General features: G+C 42.1%; 1 protein-coding gene and 1 non-coding gene across 4 annotated transcripts in view; one reads left to right on the top strand and one right to left on the bottom strand.

The window, feature by feature from the left end:
• Positions 1-20,837, top strand: part of PRDM10 (PR/SET domain 10) — a 95,754-nt gene that overhangs the window by 7,382 nt on the left and 67,535 nt on the right. The window lies entirely within an intron of this gene.
• LOC116645930 lies at positions 6,558-6,662 on the bottom strand. Its single transcript, XR_004302045.1, has one exon. It is a non-coding gene; the product is annotated as a U6 spliceosomal RNA (small nuclear RNA).

Raw genomic sequence — 20,837 nt, 5'->3', positions numbered from 1 at the left:
ATTAGATTTCAGTGTCTTTACTCATTTATCCATCTTCTCTTGAAGTTGATGAATGAAATTATTCTGGATTTTATTTATTTATTTATTTTAAAGATTTTATTTATTTATTTGAGAGAGAGAATGAGATAGAGAGAGCATGAGAGGGGGGAGGGTCAGAGGGAGAAGCAGATTCCATGCTGAGCAGGGAGCCGATGCGGGACTCAATCCCGGGACTCCAGGATCATGACCTGAGCTGAAGGCAGCCGCTTAACCAACTGAGCCACCCAGGCGCCCTATTCTGGATTTTAATTAAGTACTTCATACATTGATAAATATAAGGACCTACAACCAATTGGTGTTTAGGATACTTGTTTATGTAACATATAAGTTTTCTCAAGTACGTTAAACCTGTTGAAGTAAGATATGACATAACTATAAAATGTTAATTCTAGAATTAAAACTAAATTGGGGGGGGTACCTGGGTGGCTCAGTCGCTTGAGGGTCTGACTTATGGTTTCATCTCAGGTCATGATCTCCTGGTGGTGGGATCTAGCCCCACTTTGGGCTCTGTGCTCAGCACCGAGTCTGCTTCAGATTCTTTCTTCCTCTCCTTTCCCCTCTGCCCCTCCCCGCTCACACTCTCTCTCTCTCTAAAATAAATAAATAAATAAAATCTTAAAAAACAACAGCAACCTCCCTCCCCCTAAATTATGGAGAGCCTGGCTGACTCAATCAGTGGGGCATGTGACTCTTGATCTTGGGGTTGTGAGTTTGAGCCCCAGGTTGAGGGTAAAGAGTACTTAAAAAAAATACCCAAAACTAAACTAAATTATGCAGCAGAAATTGTACTCTGATGAATTTTGTTCCATTAAAAAATTTTGGGGCGCCTGGGTGGCTCAGTTCTTAAGCATCTGCCTTCGGCTTGGGTCATGATCCCACAGTCCTGGGATCGAGCCCCACATCGGGCCCCCTGCTCAGTGGAAAGCCTGCTTCTCCCTCTCCCACTCCCCCTGCTTGTGTTCCCCTTTCGCTGTGTCTCTCTCTGGCAAATAAATAAATAAAATCTTAAAAAAAATTTTTTTAAGAATGTTTATATTCATATTTATATATGAATTCTATATGAGTTATCCCAAAGTCTAGGTGTCTCATCAAAAAAACAGTATCTTTTGGGGTGCCTTGGTGGCTCAGTCAGTTAAGCTTCTGACTCTTGGTTTTGGCTCAGGTCATGATCCCAGGGTCGTGAGATTGAGCTCTGTGTTGGGCTCTGTGCTCAGTGAGGAATGTGCTTGAGATTCTCTCTCCCTCTCTCTCTGCTTCTCCCCCTGCTTGTGCTCGCTCTCTCTCAAATAAATAAATAAATAAATAAATAATATCTAAAAAATGGTATCTTTCTATACATCATTAAAAAATATCATATCTTTTTGGGGCACCTGGTTGGCTCAGTCGATGGAGCATGTAACTCTTGATCTCAGAGTTGTGGGTTTGAGCCCCACGTTGGGTGTAGAGATTACTTAAAAATAAAAAAATTTAGGGGCACCTGGGTGGCTGACTCAGTCGTTGGGCGTCTGCCTTCGGCTCAGGTCATGATCCCAGGGTCCTGAGATCGAGCTCCGCATCGGGCTCCCTGCTCGGCAGGGAGCCTGCTTCTCCCTCTCCCACTCCCCCTACTTGTGTTCCCTCTCTTGCTGTCTCTCTCTGTCAAATAAATTAAAAAAATCTTTAAAAAAAATTAAAAAATAAAATTTAGAAACAGTCATATCTTTTTTTCAGATCCATGGTTTTTCACCATTTATAGGAGATATGGGACACCTGGCTGGTTCAATTGGTAGAGCATGTGACTTGATCTTGGGGTTGTGGGTTCAAGTACCACACTGGGTGTAGAGATGGCTTAAAAATAAAATCTTTGAAAAAAAACTATTGGAGATATATTTTAAATCTAACAAAATATGTATAAAAGACCTTTACAGAAAAAATTCTATGACTTTTTTGAGTGACTTTAAGTGAAACCTAAATAAATGAAGAAGATACACTGGTTCAAGGATCGGAAGATTTATATTGCAAGGTGTTAATTCTTTGGAAACAGACTTAAGATTTAATGTAATCCCAGCAAATTTGAAAAAATAGACAAGCTGATACTAAACGTTTTGTTAATGCCCAAGAAAAGGCAAGAGACTCTTGAAAAGGAAAAAATAAATTGGAAAAACATCTCTACTGGAGATCAAGAAGAGCTGTCATAATTAAGACAGTGTGGTATTTGCACCAGGATAGACTAATTGATCAGTAGAACACTGTGAGGAGTACAGAAATAGATTCACACATGTTCAGACACTTAATTTATGACCCAGGAGGCATGGCAAATGAAAGACAAAACAATAAAGCTTTTAGAAGTTAATATAGGAGAATATATTCATGACCTCAGTATAGGTCTTGGATATAGAATCTTTTTATTTTTATTTTTTATTTTTATTTTTTTTATTTATTTATTTGAGAGAGACAGAATGAGAGAGAGCAAGCACATGAGAGGGGGGAGGGTCAGAGGGAGAAGCAGACTCCCCGCCGAGCAGGGAGCCCGATGCGGGACTCGATTCAGGGACTCCAGGATCATGACCTGAGCCGAAGGCAGTCGCTTAACCAACTGAGCCACCCAGGCACCCGAATCTTTTTTTTTTTTTAAAGATTTTATTTATTTATTTGACAGAGAGAGACACAGTAAGAGAGGGAACACAAGCAGGAGGAGTGGGAGAGGGAGAAGCAGGCCTCCCGCTGAGCAGGGAGCCGGATGCGGGGCTCGATCCCAGGACCCTGGGACCATGACCTGAGCCGAAGGCAGATGCTTAACGACTGAGCCACCCAGGTGTCCCTTGGATATAGAATCTTATCTTAAATAAGATGTTACCTGCACTAATAGAATAATGGGTGGAAGTCTTGAACAGGCACTTCAGAAAAGGAGATATCCAAATGTCTAATGAACACATAATAAGGTGTTCAACCTTGTTAATCAAGGAAATGCAAATTACAACCATAGTGCCATATTACTGCATACCTAAATTACAGTTGGCAATACCGAATCCTGATGCTGTTGAGCAATAGGAACATTCATACCTGGCTGATAGGAATATAACTTGGTATGACTACTTTGGAAACCAGTTTGGAATTATCTAGAAAGTCAAAGATATGCTGACTCTGAAGCCCAGCAATTCCCCTGCTAGAGAAATGCATATACATGAGATAAGCAGAAAAGATATTTGGAGTAATTAATTTTCCTGATATGAGTTGACTCAGTTAATATTTTAGGGCTGCTATGTTCTGTTCTGTACACACAGGTAGCTTTTGTCTTGGTATAACAGTGAATTAATGTTATTTACATTTTCCCTCTCTGCTGAAAAAAAATTTTTTTTAAACTTTTTTTTTTTTTAAGATTTATTTTTTGACAGAGAGAGACAGCGGGAGAGGGAATGCAAGCAGAGGGAGTAGCAGGCTTCCCGCTGAGCAGGGAGCCTGATGCGGGGCTCGATCCCAGGACCCTGGGATCACGACCCGAGCCGAAGGCAGATGCTTAACGACTGAGCCACCCAGGCGCCCCTCTGCTGAAAATTTTAATACAAATCTTTCATCCAGTCTGTTCTTCAGTTCCTAAAACAATGCTGAGCACAGAACAAGCATTTAATAAATATTATTGTGTTTTTAAAAATTATTTGATTTTTATAATGGGTACTCTTCACTCTAGCTTTGTAGTTACCTCAACTAATCTGGCTATAGACTGATTTGCCCATTTAAATCTCTTTGGGGGTTTGGTAAATTATAACCTCCCCGGTTCCTTTGGGATCAAGCCGAGCCTAGTGATTGCATCATCTGGTGGGAGGCCAAAGCAACAGGAGCAGATCCAAGCCTCGCTTGAGTTTTGGGAGTTTTGCCTAGGAGAAAGCTGTGCAGCAGAGAGGGAAATGATCAAGCTCTGTAGTAAAAGGGATCTGGGTTCAAATCCCACTTATGAGCGTTATGACCTTGGACAAGTACAAATTTTTGGTTGTTGTGAAGATTGAAATTGAGTATTTAAAGGCCATCTCACAATGCCTGGCATGTGATAGGTGCTGAGTAAATGGCAATAGCTCTAATTATCACTATTCCACTGGTGTTTACTTAAGTAATATTGGATTTCCACAGTATACATTTTCATTAAGATGGACTATGATTATGCTGAGTTTTTAAAATAAAAAACTGCACCCACTAGGGGATTCTAATTTTGTGGTCTCCCTTAACCACTTCACTGGATTTGCGAATGAATCCAACATGTTATAGTCTGCATCTGAATGAAATGTTTTAGCTAAGTGTTTGCAGAGTAGATGTGGCTGAGACTTGTAAACAGGAGCTTGATGCCACTATTTTGTCTCTCTTTATGGAAGAAAATGCTAATCACAGAGTTTTAAAATTCTATCCATTTTAATTTGAAATATACATATTTTCTAGTGTAATAAGTTAGTTGAGAGACCCCTTGCTTATAGTTAAGAGATATTTATTCTCAAATCAATTGTTTAATAATGAAAATGTATTAAAATTGGAAGTAAGACTTTTCTGGATAAGATACCCTCCTGATCTAATGCTTAGCCTGTGGTGATCATAATTTAAATAGTTATTAACATTTGTAATACACTCTATGCTATTATACTCTATTATAACAAACATCCCACTCTAAACAGTGAGCCTGTGAGTTAGCTAAGACAGGTGATGTTATTTCAGTTGTTAAGATAAAGAACTTTTTATTTGCCTTCACATTCAATATTTTTACACTGCTCTGTACTTTAAGAAATGTCCTGGCTTGTAGAAGACAATTCTGAATACTAGACCAGTGGATCTGGCCTCCTATAGTTAGTTTTATTAGGATGGAGGAAGATGAAATTTGAAGGTTGAATTTAGATTTTAAGTCTTAATTATATGCCAGTAAGATAGAATTTTTATGAAGGCAATAACTGCCTCATTATGTCATCTGTCTGGGCTCACCATCTTGTTAATCAAACACTTGTCTTTGACCATTCTGTGTTTTATATTTAAATTTGCAAACAGGGGACTTGAGGTGGAGGAATGAGAACTTGAAAATGAACAGCAGGTGAGACCCTCATTAACCTGTTCTCGGAGGAAGTAAATTGGATATAAAAGGAATTACTTCAAACTAGTATCAATTTGCTTCTTAGTCTTGGGTCAGCGCAGTGGCTCAGCCTATTTGAACAAAAGGCTGTGTAATGTTTCAGGAGTTGAGGTATCGTGAACAGGTAGTTACACTGTTTTCTCTTGTATTAAACACGTAGTGTTAAATAAGGAAAAGTTGGGTTCTACAATACTTTCCTGTAACCAATTTTTTTTTTTTAAAGATTTCATTTATTTATTTGACAGAGAGAGACACAGCAAGACAGGGAACACAAGCAGGGGGAGTGGGAGAGGGAGAAGCAGGCTTCCCGCAGAGCAGGGAGCCCAATGCGGGGCTTGATCCCAGGACCCTGGGATCATGACCTGAGCCGAAGGCAGACGCTTAACCGACTGAGCCACCCAGGCGCCCCATCCTGTAACCAATTTTAGTATTTTTTTTTCACTTAAAACATTAAAGCACTTGAATTTAAAGAAACAGCTTACTACTTAAGAGTATGCCTCTTTACATTACCCAGTATTTTGTCCTAACAACTTGGAATTGTGATTGTTGAGTCATAGTTACCACCCAGAACCATCTGTAAGAAGGGCTTTTAAGGGCTCCAGAACACCCACCTGCCAGTCTCCTACTTAGTTACTGCAATTGCTAATTCAACAAAAGAGCTTGAGATATTTGGGCCAAATAGCTTTCTGTGTCCAGGTGTGCCAGGGGCCACACCTAGTATTTATGCCCCTGCTAGTTGTCTTGTGAAACAAGGCCACCGTTCAAAAAGGGAGCTAGGATAATGTGCTTACAGCTATGTAAATCCATTATCCAGAGTTGAAACACAGGGGCGCTCAGTGTTACTTGATGAGTCATTTGTAGCAATCTTTCAGTCTTCAAATGTTCCTCATAAATCCATATTTACATACAAACTTTATTTCAAATATTCCTCATAAGTGGATGGAACAGATTTGCTTGTTAGCGTGTGGAGAGGGAAGCTGGAGAATCAAATACTCATGAGAGTGATGTGGTTGGCAAGGAAGACCACCTAAATTAACAATCACCTCAGCCTTTTCAGAATTCTGACATAAATACCACAAACATATTAGGGAGGTTGGTAAGTTGTGTATTTTGAGCAAAGGTGTCAGGATTATTCCTAAGTTTTTGTTTAGTAATAAAGTCTTTTTTTTTTTTTTAAGGTGATGATTTTGAATACTGAAAGTTTGTGTATAAATGTCTATTAATATCACTAAGTCCCAGTCGGACTTCAGAGCACTGATCCTTGCTTATTAAAGGCAGGTGTTGGCCTCATTATAATCAGTCTCATATTACTTCTAGAATGATTTTCCAAAAAGTGTTATTGCCATGATAAAAGATTTTTCTTCCCTTGTTGTCCTAGAGTTAGCCAGATCTGGCTGACATCAGAATCATGGGGATACTTATTTATTATTTTTTTAAAAATAAGGAACGCTTCATGAAGTTGCCTGTCATCCTTGTGCGGGGCATGCCCATCTTCTCTGTATCGTTCCAATTTTAATACCTGTGCTGCGGAGGGGAGCACTGCCTGGGGACACTTAAAAACAAAATGCCTGCTCTTCCCCTCTGCCTCTGCAATTGATTGAATCAGAATTCTCAGGGGGGGCGGTTCCTGGCTGGCTCAGTCTGTAGAGCATTCGACCCTTGATCTCGGGGCCATGAGTTCAAGCCCCATATTGAGTGTAGAGCTTACTTAAAAAAAAAAAAAATTCTCATGGGTAAGGCTCTGGAATTTGTCTTTTTGCCTAGCTTCCTAGGTGATTCTGATAAAACCAGTTCATGAACTTTGGGAACTTTAATTCTTTAACTTGAAGTCTTTTACAGGCTCATCCTGTTTGAGACTTTTCTCTCTCAGTTACTAGGCCCTGAGCATTCCTCAATTCCTCTTGAGTCTGGAACTTTCTCAAGCTATAAAATATATATATATTTATATATATATACACATATACATATATAAATATAAATAAGTTAAAAATAAATATATAAATGTATAAATATTATACATATACACACACGTAAAAGTTCTTGATGTTTGTTGCCAAACTGCTTCCTAGATGTTCTGCATTGACTTAAATGTCCATTTTTTTCTTTTTTAAAAAATGGCTTTATTGAGGTATCATTCATATACCATACAAGTCACTCATTTAAAGAGCTTTAGTGTATTTTATAGAGTTCTGCAACAGTCACCACAGTCAGTTCTAGAATATTTTCATAACCCTCAGAAGAAACTCCACACCTCTTGTCTTAATTTCCCATCTCTATTCTGCTTCCTGTCTCTATTCTTGTGCCATTCTGCAGATTTCATATAAGTGAAATCATTTGATAAGCGGTCCTTTGTGATTAGCGTCTTTGACTTAGCAGAGCACCTCGCACCTCATCATGTCAGACCTGCTTTCCTTACCAGGCCTAAACAAAAACTGAGAGGTCTGAGAGGCAGTTCTAGAAGCCTGCAGAACTTTAGGCAATCTCTTGGGACTGAAGAGTTAGAGATCCGAGTTGAAGGACTACAAAGGCAGTCAGAACAGGAGGGCCAACATCCCAGAGACAAAGACACAGAGAGGTGAGCCTGAGATTAGCCCTGGTTTTCCTCTTGAGGCATTCGCTGCTAAACTGTGCTGGTCAAGAGGGTAACGAGCGAAAAGTAACTGAATAGAAGAGTAGGGATTTTGGTAGTCTCACATTGTTGGGGAGACAAAAACTGGAATTCAGGGCCCACCAAAGAGGAAGCTCCCTAGGAAACACCTCAGAGTCTCTGTTGCAACTTCTGGAAGGTCAGACCTAGGAGCAGACGCAATCTGCAGACCAGCCCGTAGTCAGCTCCATGGGACTGAGTGCCCTGCCCATCTGCAGCCTGCCAGAGGATAGGTGGATGGTGGAGGAAGATGGTGGTTGCCTGTGGGAGAGGACGCTATGAGGCCTTCAGGCACTGGTGGTGTTCCGTGCTTTGATCCACCACATTGCTCTGTGACCATCCCTCGAGTCGGATGCTCATGATTTGTGCTCTTTTCCATAGGCCTGTGATACACTCTGCTGCTTTGAGGTTTGCACCTAAAATCTTGTGAGAGGAGAATAGAGGACTCCTGACAGATTAGCTTTGAAATTGCCTTCAGATTTTACCAGCCAACCAGCTTTCTTTGTAAAAAGGAAAAGGCAAACATCAAGGTTTATCATTCTTTAGAACGCACACTGAGTGGTGGTTCCTTTTGAACTCTCAAGGATTTTAATGTAGAATTGTCTGGCTGAGACCCCCAACAAGACTCTTAGCCTAGGTTTTTCTTTTCTTTGAGGAAGGAGGAGGACTTGGTGCCTGGTGGGAAGATTTCTGTATGGGGAGTAGAAGGGCAAAGGGACATATAAATGGAGTGAGAAAAGAAGGCCAAGGGGACCATTTCAGATCTGCTTGAGCCATTCCTTGCTTGTTTTTGTCATCCTCTTTTCTATTTCTTTTTTTTTTTTTAACCTTAGTTCAGTGCTCTTCTGGTTACACAATATTGTCTTTGATGATGGCCAGCAATGAATTAGGAGAATTTCTTTAGGATGTATTCTGCCATAGTTTTTAGTCTGTAACACATCAGTCCCCTAATATATATATATATTTTTAAAGATTTTATTTATTTGACAGAGCGAGATACACAACGAGAGAGAGAACACAAGCAGGGGAAGTGGGAGAGGGAGAAGCAGGCCTCCTGCAGAGCAGGAAGCCCGATGCGGGGCTCGATCCCAGGACCCTGGGATCACGACCTGAGCCGAAGGCAGACGCTTAACGACTGAGCCACCCAGGCGCCACCTCAGTCCCCTAATATTAAAAGTGCTGCTTATTCTGAAATTTTTCTACCATCGTCTGCTCACTTATCCAGTTTCTAAAGTTTTTTCTGAAGTTTTTTTCCAGTGGCATAAAATTTTATCTGGACAGGTGCCTGGCCGGCTCAGTCAGTAGGGCATGCGACTCTTGATCTCAGAGTTGTGAGTTCAAGCCCCATGTTGGGCATGAATCCTACTTAAAATCAATCAATCAACCAATAAAACAAATAATTTTTTATCTGGGGGAGTTTTTCTGCAATCTTGAACATTTCATTGTTCATTGGGCTCTCAGAAACCTTTAGTTCCTTAGGCATATTTTCCCTAATTAAAATTGTGTTTATTCTACTTCCTTGTGGAATTAAAAATATATTTTCATCCTATGACTCCACCCTCACTCACTGGTTTCCAGGAGCTCCTTAGCCTGGGGGCAGAGGGGTGCAATAGGATGGGGCCCTGGGTTGGTAGATGGAGGGAGTTCAGGCTGGGCAGACCCACAACTGGGCGGGTTACGTGAGCTCTCTCTCCATCGTTTACCACTCTGTGAAATGGAGCTCATCTGGGTTGAGATGAAGAGCAAATCAACAGTACCTGTCAGGGCTTTTGGAACACCTTGCTAGACAGGGTTATAGTATTGTTATTTTAAACGTCTCATTTCCAGTTTTTCTCAGAGTTAGCAATTTGTTGTGAATTTTTAAAATTGAGAAACTCATGTGACAGATTATTTAGGCTTCCTCTTTTCAGCAAGAATGGGGAATTTGCGCTGAAATTTCTAGAATTTTGTTATTCGTCCATTGCTACTTCCGCCACCAGTTCCTGTTCATCTTTAAGAGCTGAGACCAGTAGCTTTTTGTCCTTTCTTCTGAGTTCTAAAACTGTTTTGTCCAGAAATCAGTTAAATGTAAAATTTCTCCTCGCCATTCCAAATGAGTGAGCGTAATAGAAGCCCTTTATTTTCATTTCACTTGGCCTAATTTTGTAGCTTTCCAATTTAGTATTACCACTTAGTCATGCAGGGGTCAGCAGCTGTTCAGAGCATTCCTTTATGATTCTGTACTATTGTTTTCTGAATTGTGAGGATACAGGTTTTAAAGATTGTATTTATTTATGTTGAGAGAGAGAGAGAGCGCTTGTGAGTGGGGGCAGGGGCAGAGGGAGAGAGGGAATCTCAAGCAGGCTCCACGCTGGGTGCAGAGCCTAACACGGGGCAAGATCTCACGACTCTGAGATCATGACCTGAGCTGAAATCGAGTCAGACGCTTAACCGACTGAGCCACCCAGGCGCCCCAAAGATACAGGTTTTAAACAACTTCATTGGGTTGTTCTGACCTTAAATTAATGAACAAATTGGTAAGTGTTACTTGCTTAGACCAGTGACTAGCACGTGGAAGGCACTCGACACGTGTTAGCTATCCACATATCCTGTCCCCGTGACTGGCCCTGTGCACACCGTCATCCCTCGGCCACGCCCCAGGGGCACAGTGCCAGAGCCAGAGGGCTGTGGTTAACGGTAGATGCTCCTGTGGCTGGTGGGATAGTGTTTCGCAAGCCCTGCATTAAAAAGTACGGTGTAAGGGCACCTGGGTGGCTCAGTCGTTAAGCGTCTGCCTTCAGCTCAGGTCATGATCCCAGGGTCCTGGGATCAAGCCCCACATCGGGCTCCCTGATCTGCAGGAAGCCTGCTTCTCCCTCTCCCGCTCCCCCTGCTTGTGTTCCTGCTCTCGCTATCTCTCTTTGTCAAATAAATAAATAAAATCTTAAAAAAAAAAAAAAAAGTACGGTGTATGGTGTAAAACCCAAGATGAATAAGGTCAGGAGTCAGCGATCCAAGAAATAAATCCAGAACCAGAGCCTGGGCGTTTGTGAGCTAGGAAACTAGGAGGTAGGGAAAAAAGGAGCAGTTAAAATAGATCCACAGAGTGGCCTGTGCTGACTGGGCCTTAACAGGAAAGTGAACTGGACAAGGGTCTTCCTTTGTACCCTCTCACTTGGCCACCCCGCTCCCCCCGCCAAAAGGAGTTTTGGAGGCCCCTCATGTTGGGGAGGTATTTGTACCAAAGAAGTGGGAAGAATGAGACTGAGGTTTGACTGGACATTGACAATAAGGGATGCCTGGGTGGCTCAGTCAGTTAAGCGTCTGCCTTAGGCTCAGGTCATAATCCCAGGGTCCTGGGGATGTAGTTTTGGAATGGTGGTGAGGTCAGGAGCTGATGGCCTAGAAAAAATTCTTAAGATGTTTTTGGTGCAGAAAGGTGATTTTATTAAAGCATGGGGACAGAATCCATGGGCAGAAAGAGGAGCTGCACTGGGGTTGTGAGGAATGGCTGATTATATACTATGGGGTTGGGGAGGCAAGGACAAAAGGAGGGGTCCACAGGGACTTTCATATGCTAAGGCCCTCAGGATACTGGAAGCCTGGCTATTATCAAGCTAAGGTTGTTTTTCCCTCTAGCAAAGCACTAACATTAAGATAGTTAGAAGTTTCCTGGAGGAATGTCACATATCCCACCCAGGAGTAGGGGGAAGGGGGGAGAGGTTGCGGGGTGTCAGCCTGTGCTTTGTCCTCTGCATGCCTTTTGCTCCCTCATCACGGGGATCAAGCCCTGAGCCCCAGGTCTCATCGGGCTCCCTCCCAGGGGGGAGTCTGCTTCTCCCTCTCCCTCTGCCTCTTCCCCCTGCTCCCGGGCTCGCTCTCTATCAAATCTCAAATAAATAAATAATAAAAACTTTCAAAGAGAAAAGAGCAATCGCTGCTATTTATTGTTCACCTGTGGTGTGCCAGGCACTTTGGTAGGTGCTGTATGTGGTAGCTGCCCTGCTACGAGAAAAGAATGGCGGATTGGCTGTCAGGAATTCCAGAAAGGGGTGAGTCGGAGGTCAGCCCCTGTGACCTGAGCTGGGAGGGATTGCAGTGGTGACTGCAGGAGTGCAGGTTCAATCAGGCTGGGCAGAGGCCGGCCCCGTGGAGGGCAGGGTTCATTGTTGAATGGGAGGAGTAGGGGCCCTGAGTGACCATGGGGTTTCTTCATGGTCTGGATGGAAAAGGGCACCAGCCAAGTCCCATGTCCACCCTGGCAGAGACTGCATTTCTACTGCAGTCATCTATGGCATATTTTTATTTTTATTTGTTTTTGTGGTAAAATATACATAAAACAGAATCTACCGTTTAACCATTTTTAAGCGTACCATTCAGTGACAATAAGTACATTCCCAGTGTTGTACAACCGTCACCATTATTGACTTTCAGAACTTTTTCATCATTCCAAACAGATTCTTTACCCATTAAACAATAACTTGCCCAGGCCCTGGGAACCTCTGTTCTGCTTTCCGTGTCTATGCGTAGGATTACTCTAGGGACCTCATAAGCGGAGGCCTACAATGTGTGTCCTGTTGTGCCTGGCTTATTTCACTTAGCATCATATTTTTAAGGTCCATCCACCTTATAGCATCTGCCAGAATTTCCTTCCTTTTTGTTTGTTTTTAAAATTTATTATTTTTTTAAAATTTTTATTTTATTTCTTTTTTTATCCTTCCTTTTTAAAGCTGAGTAATATTTCATTCTCTGTGTTGACCAGGTGGTGTTTATCTTTTCATCTGTTGATGGTATGTATGGCATTTTTTAGCAGTGTTCTGGGCACCTTATCAGGATCCCATTTGTTCTCAAAAGGTCACTGTCCTTAGTAGTCCGAGAGTGGTGGGAGCTTACCAGGTGTCTCCTTCCCCAACCCCGATTGTAACTACCTCAGGAAATCTTTATCAGGGGAGTAATCTCATGTTCTCCTTTCACTTCTAATTCTTATCCTGTTACCTCAGAACAATCAGATTTCTTTTTTTCTCCTTGACTTTTTTCTCTCCCTTCTCTGCGCCACTCCCCTGCCTACTTTGTTGTTTAGTTATTTCTTTCTTAGACTTCTCTTCACTTCCACTTTGTCCTCCTGCCTCCTTTCCTCCCAGTCTTATTGTTCTCTTCTGGAATACTCTGATCTTCTGTTTCCTTGTTGCTTTCCTCTTTTCTTTTTTTCTGGCCTTTCTCCCTTTTCTCTTTCCCCTAGTTAATTTCTTCTTGCTGTACCCTTTTTAATTTATGGCTCAAAATTCACCTGAATTATTACTTCTTTTATTTAACTTTTAAAGTGTTTACCATATTCTAGTGTTCTAGGCATTTTGCAAATACTAACTCACTTAATTCTCTTTATACCTCTATGAAGTAGATCCTATTTCTGTTTCCATGTTACACCGGATGACCTTGAGCCACAGAGAGATTAGGTAATTTGTACAAGATCAACTGTTAGTGAAGGGTGGAGCCAGGATTGGGACCCACAGGTATGGCTCCAGTTCATGGGCCCTGATCTACTTCCCTGCTCTGAATGCAGCTCCCTAGCTCAAGGGCAGAGGTGTGTTGTAGTTCAAGGTCAAGTTAAACATAAAAAATGTTTGTCCCACCAAGCTCTAAATGTTTAGAAGTACTATATCCCGAAGTCTCATGGTAACCTGTGCGGAGGGGTGTAAGAGCACCTGGCTGTGGGCGTCCCAAACAGCACTGCAGGCTGCGGACAAAATCCAAAGGCAGAGAAGCAAGTGGTGTGGAAACAAGAAAGGAATTTATTTCAGTGAGGTCAGCACAGGGAAGACGGAAGACTAGCATCTCAAAGACTGTCTCCAAAGTGCTGAACATAGTTCAGGTTTATATAAGGAAAATGTGGGGCAAAGGTGGGTGGGTAAGTACGGGTGGGCAGTGAAGGTCAGGCCAATCATTGCCTTGGGGTCAGTCCCGTGGGGTCTTGCTGGTTCAGGGCAGTCCTTATTGCTTGAGGGGGTAGTTTTGCCTGCAGGGTCTTCTGCCTGCTCCAAGAGACCTGCTGGAAACAAGAACCCAACTAGGAAGTTTAAGGTCAAAATGGAGGCAGCCAAAGTCCTTTTTCATTGTCTTGTATATTCACAGGAGTCTTTATTTACCTTTTATCTTATACTCTTTAAATCTGTATTTTTACAAGTACCATGATTAAAAAAAAATCATATAATCTTTTTTAACCTTTTTTAAATTTAATTTAATTTATTTATTTGAGAGAGAGTGAGAGAGCACAAGCGGGGTGAGGGGCAGAGGGAGAAGCAGGATCCCCGCTGGGCAGGGAGCCCGAAGTGGGGCTAGATCCCAGGGCCTCGGGATCATGACCTGAGCCGAAGGCAGACGCTCAACCAACTGAGCCACCCAGGTCATTTAATCTTAATTATAGATTAAGAACTGAAATGATATGTAGAATTGAATTATATAGTTTATATAGAACTGAAAGTTTGATGAAGTTATTATATAAAAAGGTAACCGATTTTCCTTAATACATTTAGTTTTGTTTTCTAGCTTTGTTTAATCACTGACCTCTGACATTGTAACAGATGGTTCCTTAAGTTTTTATTTCAGCTAAATTTATTTTATTTCGATTAAATTATTAGTAAATAAACTTTTTTATTATCCAGGGAATCAAAATATAGTGTAACATAACTTTAAAGGAAATACACAAAGCATTATCCACCAATTTAAATTCTTAGCGTTTGGAGTGTAATCCATGCCTAAATTGCTTTCTGTCTTGTACTCATCTTTACTGGGATGGTTTAGCTGGGAAGTCAAGGACAATAAGCTTAAAGACAAAAAGGAGAGCTAAGACAAACAGGTTTAGGCAATGTAAGAAATCTCTGCTTAAAGCATCATCTGAATCCTTTCCACTGTCAGCCCAGTGTGGTGGAGGGGTGAGAGCACTGAAAAGTCTCAGGCTCTGACTTTTGTGCTGTCTTTATTTACTGTGTGACTTGAAGTGATTTGCTTTATCTCTCTGGTTTGTGAGTTTGTCCTATATAAAATAGAAGTTGCTCCAGATGAGTGGTTCTCAAACTGTCCTTCCCCCCCCAAAAAATAGTGTTCTACAACTGCACCAAGGTGTCCTTTCATTTAAATAAAAATAAAGGATAGAATTTTCTTACTTTTGGGGGGCGCCTGGGTGGCTCAGTTGTTAAGCATCTGCCTTCGGCTCAGGTCATGATCCCAGGGTCCTGGGATGGAGCCCTGCATTGGGCTCCCTGCTCCGTGGGAAGCCTGCTTCTCCCTCTCCCACTCCCCCTACCTGTGTTCCCTCTCTCGCTGTGTCTCTCTCTGTCAAATAAATAAATAAAATCTTTAAAAAACAAAAAGAATTTTCTTACTTTTGAGTTTTTACCACCTGAAATTTTATTAACCCTTTGTTGCTATTGCTGCCAATCATCTTAGCCAGCGCTAGGAGGTGGCGATGGAACAGTGGCCAAAAAAAAAGAAAAGAAAAGAAAAGAAAAAGTTGGAAAACTTGGGAATATCTAGTCCTGCTTAGTTTGATAGTTTTTGAAAAAATTATAAAGTGAGGTTGGATGTGATTTTTATATAGCTCATATAATGGAGTTGTTTGTGCTGGAATCGTAACACAGGGGAAGCGTTCTTAGTTTACAGGACGAGAAGCAGTGTGGAATGGTGGCCGGACGCGTGGACTCAGCAGCCAGATTGCTCAGGCTCGGATTGCAGCTGTGCTCCTTACTTACTAGCTCTTACTAGCTCAGTACCCCGGACAAGTCATCTAACCTCTCTCTTTCTCAGCCCTCACCTGTATAGTGGAGGTAATAATGTCCCTGCTTCAAAGGTTGTTGTGAGGATGAAATGAATCAGTGCACGTTGAAGTACTTAGAACATGCCTAGCACGTAGTAAGTACTTTACAAATATCAGCTATCGTTATTCTGTGATATTAACAAATATATTAATATTTAATGGTACTCAGCAAAGAACGTTGATTTCCGGGGCTGTCTTCCACACATATTTGAGAACCATGGGCCTGGAATTTCTCTTCTTGTTCAGAAATTCTGTTATTCCATGTCATAGAATTGGATTCCCTATAATCTTTTTTTTTTTAAGATTTTATTTATTTGAGAGAGAGAGAGCACGAGCGGGGTGAGGGGCAGAGGGAAATGGAGAAGCAGACTCTCTCGCTGAGTGGGGAGCCAGACATGGGGCTCCTGGGATCATGACCTGAGCCAAAGGCAGACACTTAACCAACTGAGCCACCCAGGTGCCCCATAACAGCATTTTAAAGTGAAATTGTATTTATAGCTAAACCTGTTATCTCGGGTACGCATCTGCCGTTTAAGGCAGATCTGGGCCTTGTCTTCCACCTCTACGTGCAGGTGATGAAGTGAGAGCTTTTCAACTTCAAATCCTTGGTGGTTTCAGAGGAGTGGCTTCATTCAGCGCTGTAGGCCAGGAACCAGGCTGGTGGATGATGAGGGGTATGGCTCAGGGACAGGCGGCGGGATGGGAACTGTAGGAACTAGGAGGAGGGCAGGCATTGGGGAGGCTGGGGCCACTAGGGTACTTCCTTGTCCTATGTAGAGCCAACCTTATTAGTGAACTGGCTGGGAGAGCCGGCATTTATTTTTTCTTCTTCCTTCCCCTTGCTCTCCAGCTCTGTCACTCTTCTCATGCGAGTGTCACCTGGAGTGGCCTGGGAAGTGGGCTGTCCATCTCCCCAGTCAGACTTGAGTGCTGCAGGAGCAGGGTTTTTACTCACCTTTTTATGTATCTGATGTTCGCAAAGCCTGAAAAAAATTGCTACCATTTCTTGAATGTTCATCATTATGCTAATGTGATCCCAAGTGTTACCATGTTTTATTGACTCTGAGATGTCAGCGGTAAGATACATAATTGCTTTATGTATTGTTACAAAAGAAAAGGCCTTGCCAGTTAAACTCTGATACAAGTGCTTTTGCCACTTAGAATTTTTATTATATACTTACTGAAAGAGCTCTTTTAGATTTATTTAGACATAGATTTTTATCACATCACTCTATGCACACATAAAAGGGAAAATGTAAGTGAAAGAAATCGATTAAGGTATTCCCCAAATTTTATCACTTTCAGAGTCTGACTCTTCAGAATCACTTTTGACTCAGAGTCATTGACATATCTCTGTGCCATCAGGAGTGTTGGTAACGCAGTGTTTCTTGGGGTACCTGGGTGGCTCAGTTGGTCTTTGGCCCAGGTCATGATCTCAGGGTCTTGGCATCAAGCCCCACGTTGGGCTCCTCGCTCAGCAGGGAGTCTGCCTCTCCCTCTGCCTTTACCCCTCCCCACCGCTTGTGCTCTCTCTCTCTCTGTCTCAAATAAATAATTGAAATCTTAAAAAAAAAAAAAAAAAAGAGTGTTGGTGATGCAGTGTCTCTTAAAAGAGGTCATACTGCTGTCTCTAGGAATCTCCTCCAAGCGCTAGTACCTATTCTGGGAGGTTTTTCTTTTTCTTTTCTTTTCTTTTCTTTTTTTTTAATATTTTATTTATTTGACAGAGAGAGATACAGTGAGAGAGGGAACACAAGCAGGGGGAGTGGGAGAGGGAGAAGCAGGCTTCCCGCGGAGCAGGGAGCCCGATGTGGGGCTCGATCCCAGGACCCTTGGATCATGACCCGAGCTGAAGGCAGACACTTAATGACTGAGCCACCCAGGCGCCCCTGGGAGTTTTGATCCTGGTGTTTTTTCACTCGACCTGTGGCAGGCTAGTCTTTCCACGTATCTCAGTAATGACAGTATATATTGCAGCTTCATCCCTATCACTGTCTTCCATATCCAGGTCCTATAGGCCTTTGGTTGTTAAGGTTATTTTCCCAGTGATGGGTATTTGCTTCCCTAATCAGATTTATGCTCAACTGCTGTTCCCGTGCCTTTCAGTTTTAATGCCAAATTATAGCGTGATCTCTTTGAAGACATTTAAAATGGCAGTTAGACTCAGGGTGTCCAGTGTTGACAACACACGACTCAGTGAAGCGAGGACAGAACTACTAAATGGCTGTGAGCAAGGTCACACACCAGCACGTAGTGGCATCCACGTCCTGTGACACCCTGAAGGTAGCGGCCACAGGACACCACAGTTGTAAAATAGATCCCTAGTTCAGAAATGTTAAAATGTGGGGGAAAAAATGCATTATAGGCTTGACAAAATACAGATTGTTAATTCCAACAACATCCATGCTGGGCAGATAATTTGGATTTTCAGACAAGGAAACTGGGGGTCTCTGTGGCTTACTAACATCATAGCTACTAAGCACATGGTAGGTTTGAGAGAGTGGAACCCAGATTTGTCTGATTCTAAAGCTCATACTTACAACTATATTACATTATTCAAGAAAAAAATAGACTAGAAGCTTCAAGGAAGCAAGGATCTTTTTGTTTGTTTGTTTGTTTTTGATACACTGATGTTTTTTAAGGACCTGGAACAGTACCTGGCATATACTAAGTACTTAATAAATATTTGTTGGATAAAGCCCTTAAAGAGAAGATAGATATGCAATCATGTCCTTCTTTTCCTAGAAATGAAGTCTGTAACATTTTGCACAAGGGGTAAAAAAGCAGGGAAGATGGGTGACCATTTTCTAGACAAGGTGTAGTTTGTCGTTCACCAGTTCTTTCAGGTCTTAGAAAAGGCAAAACAGTGAGGAGTGGAAGGACGTCTATCCCTAGAGAGCCTGTCAGCACCAGCCTGTTAGCATTACGGTAGTTCCTGGACTCTTCCTCCCATCTTATGTAAATCAAGATCAGCAGGAATCTATGAATTGTGCAGTTAAAAATACATTAAAAAGGAAGCCAATCTGATAAGCCTTAATATAAAGAAAGTTTGTGTACAGGGCATTTATATTTGATCAATTGCTAGGTTTTAAAAAATATGAAATGTTTTGAAAATTCTGACGCTCTGATAGCTCATCTGTAAAATATAAAAGTTGACATATTTGACCACTACTTTGTGCTAGATCTTGTGCCTAGAATTTTTCCATATATCATGTAACCCTCACAGTAACTCTAGGAGGTAATTATTGTCTCCATTTTCCACATGATGATATTGGGGACTCAGAGAATAAGTGATTTGGCCAAAGTTATATACTAGTGAGCAGTTGAGCCAGTCTGGGAGCCAGGATGTTCAACTGAGATTCTGCAGATTTTTTTCTGCTCTCTCCTGCTTCCCCTCTAAGCTGAAGGCAGGACTAGACTTTAGAAACCACTTTACCCTCTTTTTTTTTTTTTTTAAGATTTATTTATTTGAGAGAGAGAGTGAGAGCACAGAGAGGGACAGAGTGGGGAGGGAGAGAAAGGAGGGAGAGAATCCCAAGCAGGCTCCATAAGAGCTGGACGAGGGGCTCGATCTCACAACCCTAAGATCATGACCTGAGCCGAAACCGAGAGACGGAAGCTTAACTGACTGAGCCACCCAGTCACCCACCACTCTACATTCTTATTTTACAATGGGGACACTGATGCTAGGGGATATAAAGTGACTTATTTAGGAGTGCCTGGGTGGCACAGTTGGTTAAGCATTCGACTCTTGGTTTCGGCTCAGGTTGTGATCTCAGGGTTGTGAGCTAGAGCTCAGCGTGGAGTCTTCTTGGGATTCTCTTTCCCTCTTCCTCTGTCTCTCCCACTTGTGCTTCCTCTCTCTCTCAAAATAAATAAATGAAAATCTTTTTAAAAAGTGACTTATTTAGTAGTGGAGTCATGTCTAGAATTTAGTTTTTTTATTTTTTAAAAGATTTATTTATTTTATTTTATTTTATTTTTTTTTTTTTAAAGATTTTATTTATTTGAGAGAGCGAGAATGAGAGAGAGAGAGAGAGCGCACATGAGAGGGGGAAGGGTCAGAGGGAGAAGCAGACTCCCTGCTGAGCAGGGAGCCCGATGTGGGACTCGATCCCGGGACTCCAGGATCATGACCTGAGCTGAAGGCAGTTGCTTAACCGACTGAGCCACCCAGGCGCCCCCTAAAGATTTATTTATTTTAGAGAGAGAGAACAAGTGGGGATGGGGGTAGAGGGAGAGGGAGAGAGCAGAATCCCCAACAAGTGCAGAGCCTGATGTGGGGCTCCATCTCATGATCCTGAGATCACGTCCTGAGCTGAAACCAAGAGTCAGTCTTTTTTTTTTTTTTTTTTTTGAAGATTTTATTTATTTATGTGGCAGAGTGAGACACAGCGAGAGAGGGAACACAAGCAGGGGGAGTGGGAGAGGGAGAAGCAGGCTTCCCGCAGAGCAGGGAGCCAGATGCGGGGCTCGATCCCAGGACCCTGGGATCATGACCCGAGCCAAAGGCAGACGCTTAACGACTAAGCCACCCAGGCGCCCCAAGAGTCAGAGTCTTAACCTGCTGTGCCACCCACACATTTTTTTTTTTTAAAGATTTTATTTATTTATTCATTAGAGACAGAGAGAGAGAGAGAGAGGCAGAGGGAGAAGCAGGCTCCGAAGGAGCAGGGAGCCCGATGCGGGACTCGATCCCAGGACCCTGAGATCATGACCTGAGCCGAAGGCAGACGCTTAATCATCTGAGCCACCCAGGCGCCCTTTAAGATTTTATTTTTAAGGAATTTCTATACCCATTGTGGGGTCCGAACCCACACCCTGAGATCAAGAGTCGCATTCTCTACTAACTGAACCAGCCAGGTGGTCCTTAGACTTGAATTTTCTTGAGCAATTTATTAAATAATAAGCAGAATGTCACACTGGGGACATCAAGTAGTTTCATAGAGAGAGAAACTCAATAGGTTTTAAAACTATATCTTAAAGGACAAGAACTACCAAGTGGATATTCTTTAGCATGGCTTTGGATTCCAGACACTTTCTGAATTAAAGAGTTTTCACATCTTGGGTTTCTTTATTTGCTAATAGTATTCTAAAACTATTGAGAACTGTGACTGGGCAGTATTTCACATCCTTATTGCTAAATGTTACTTGCAAACTTTCCTATGTGTAGATTAACTGTTGTGTTGTTTTGCTCCACAACTGCTAAGTAGTTATTTCCTTTTTTCTTCTCTTTATTCTTGTCTTAAATAGTTTACTGGTATTTTATGCCAGATGTA

The sequence above is a fragment of the Phoca vitulina genome, unplaced genomic scaffold, assembly GCF_004348235.1.
Source record: "Phoca vitulina isolate PV1807 unplaced genomic scaffold, GSC_HSeal_1.0 scaffold34, whole genome shotgun sequence".
NCBI classification, from domain to species: Eukaryota; Metazoa; Chordata; class Mammalia; order Carnivora; family Phocidae; genus Phoca; species Phoca vitulina.
Note: the sequence above shows the minus strand (reverse complement) of the source record. Positions and strands in the feature narration are given on the sequence as shown.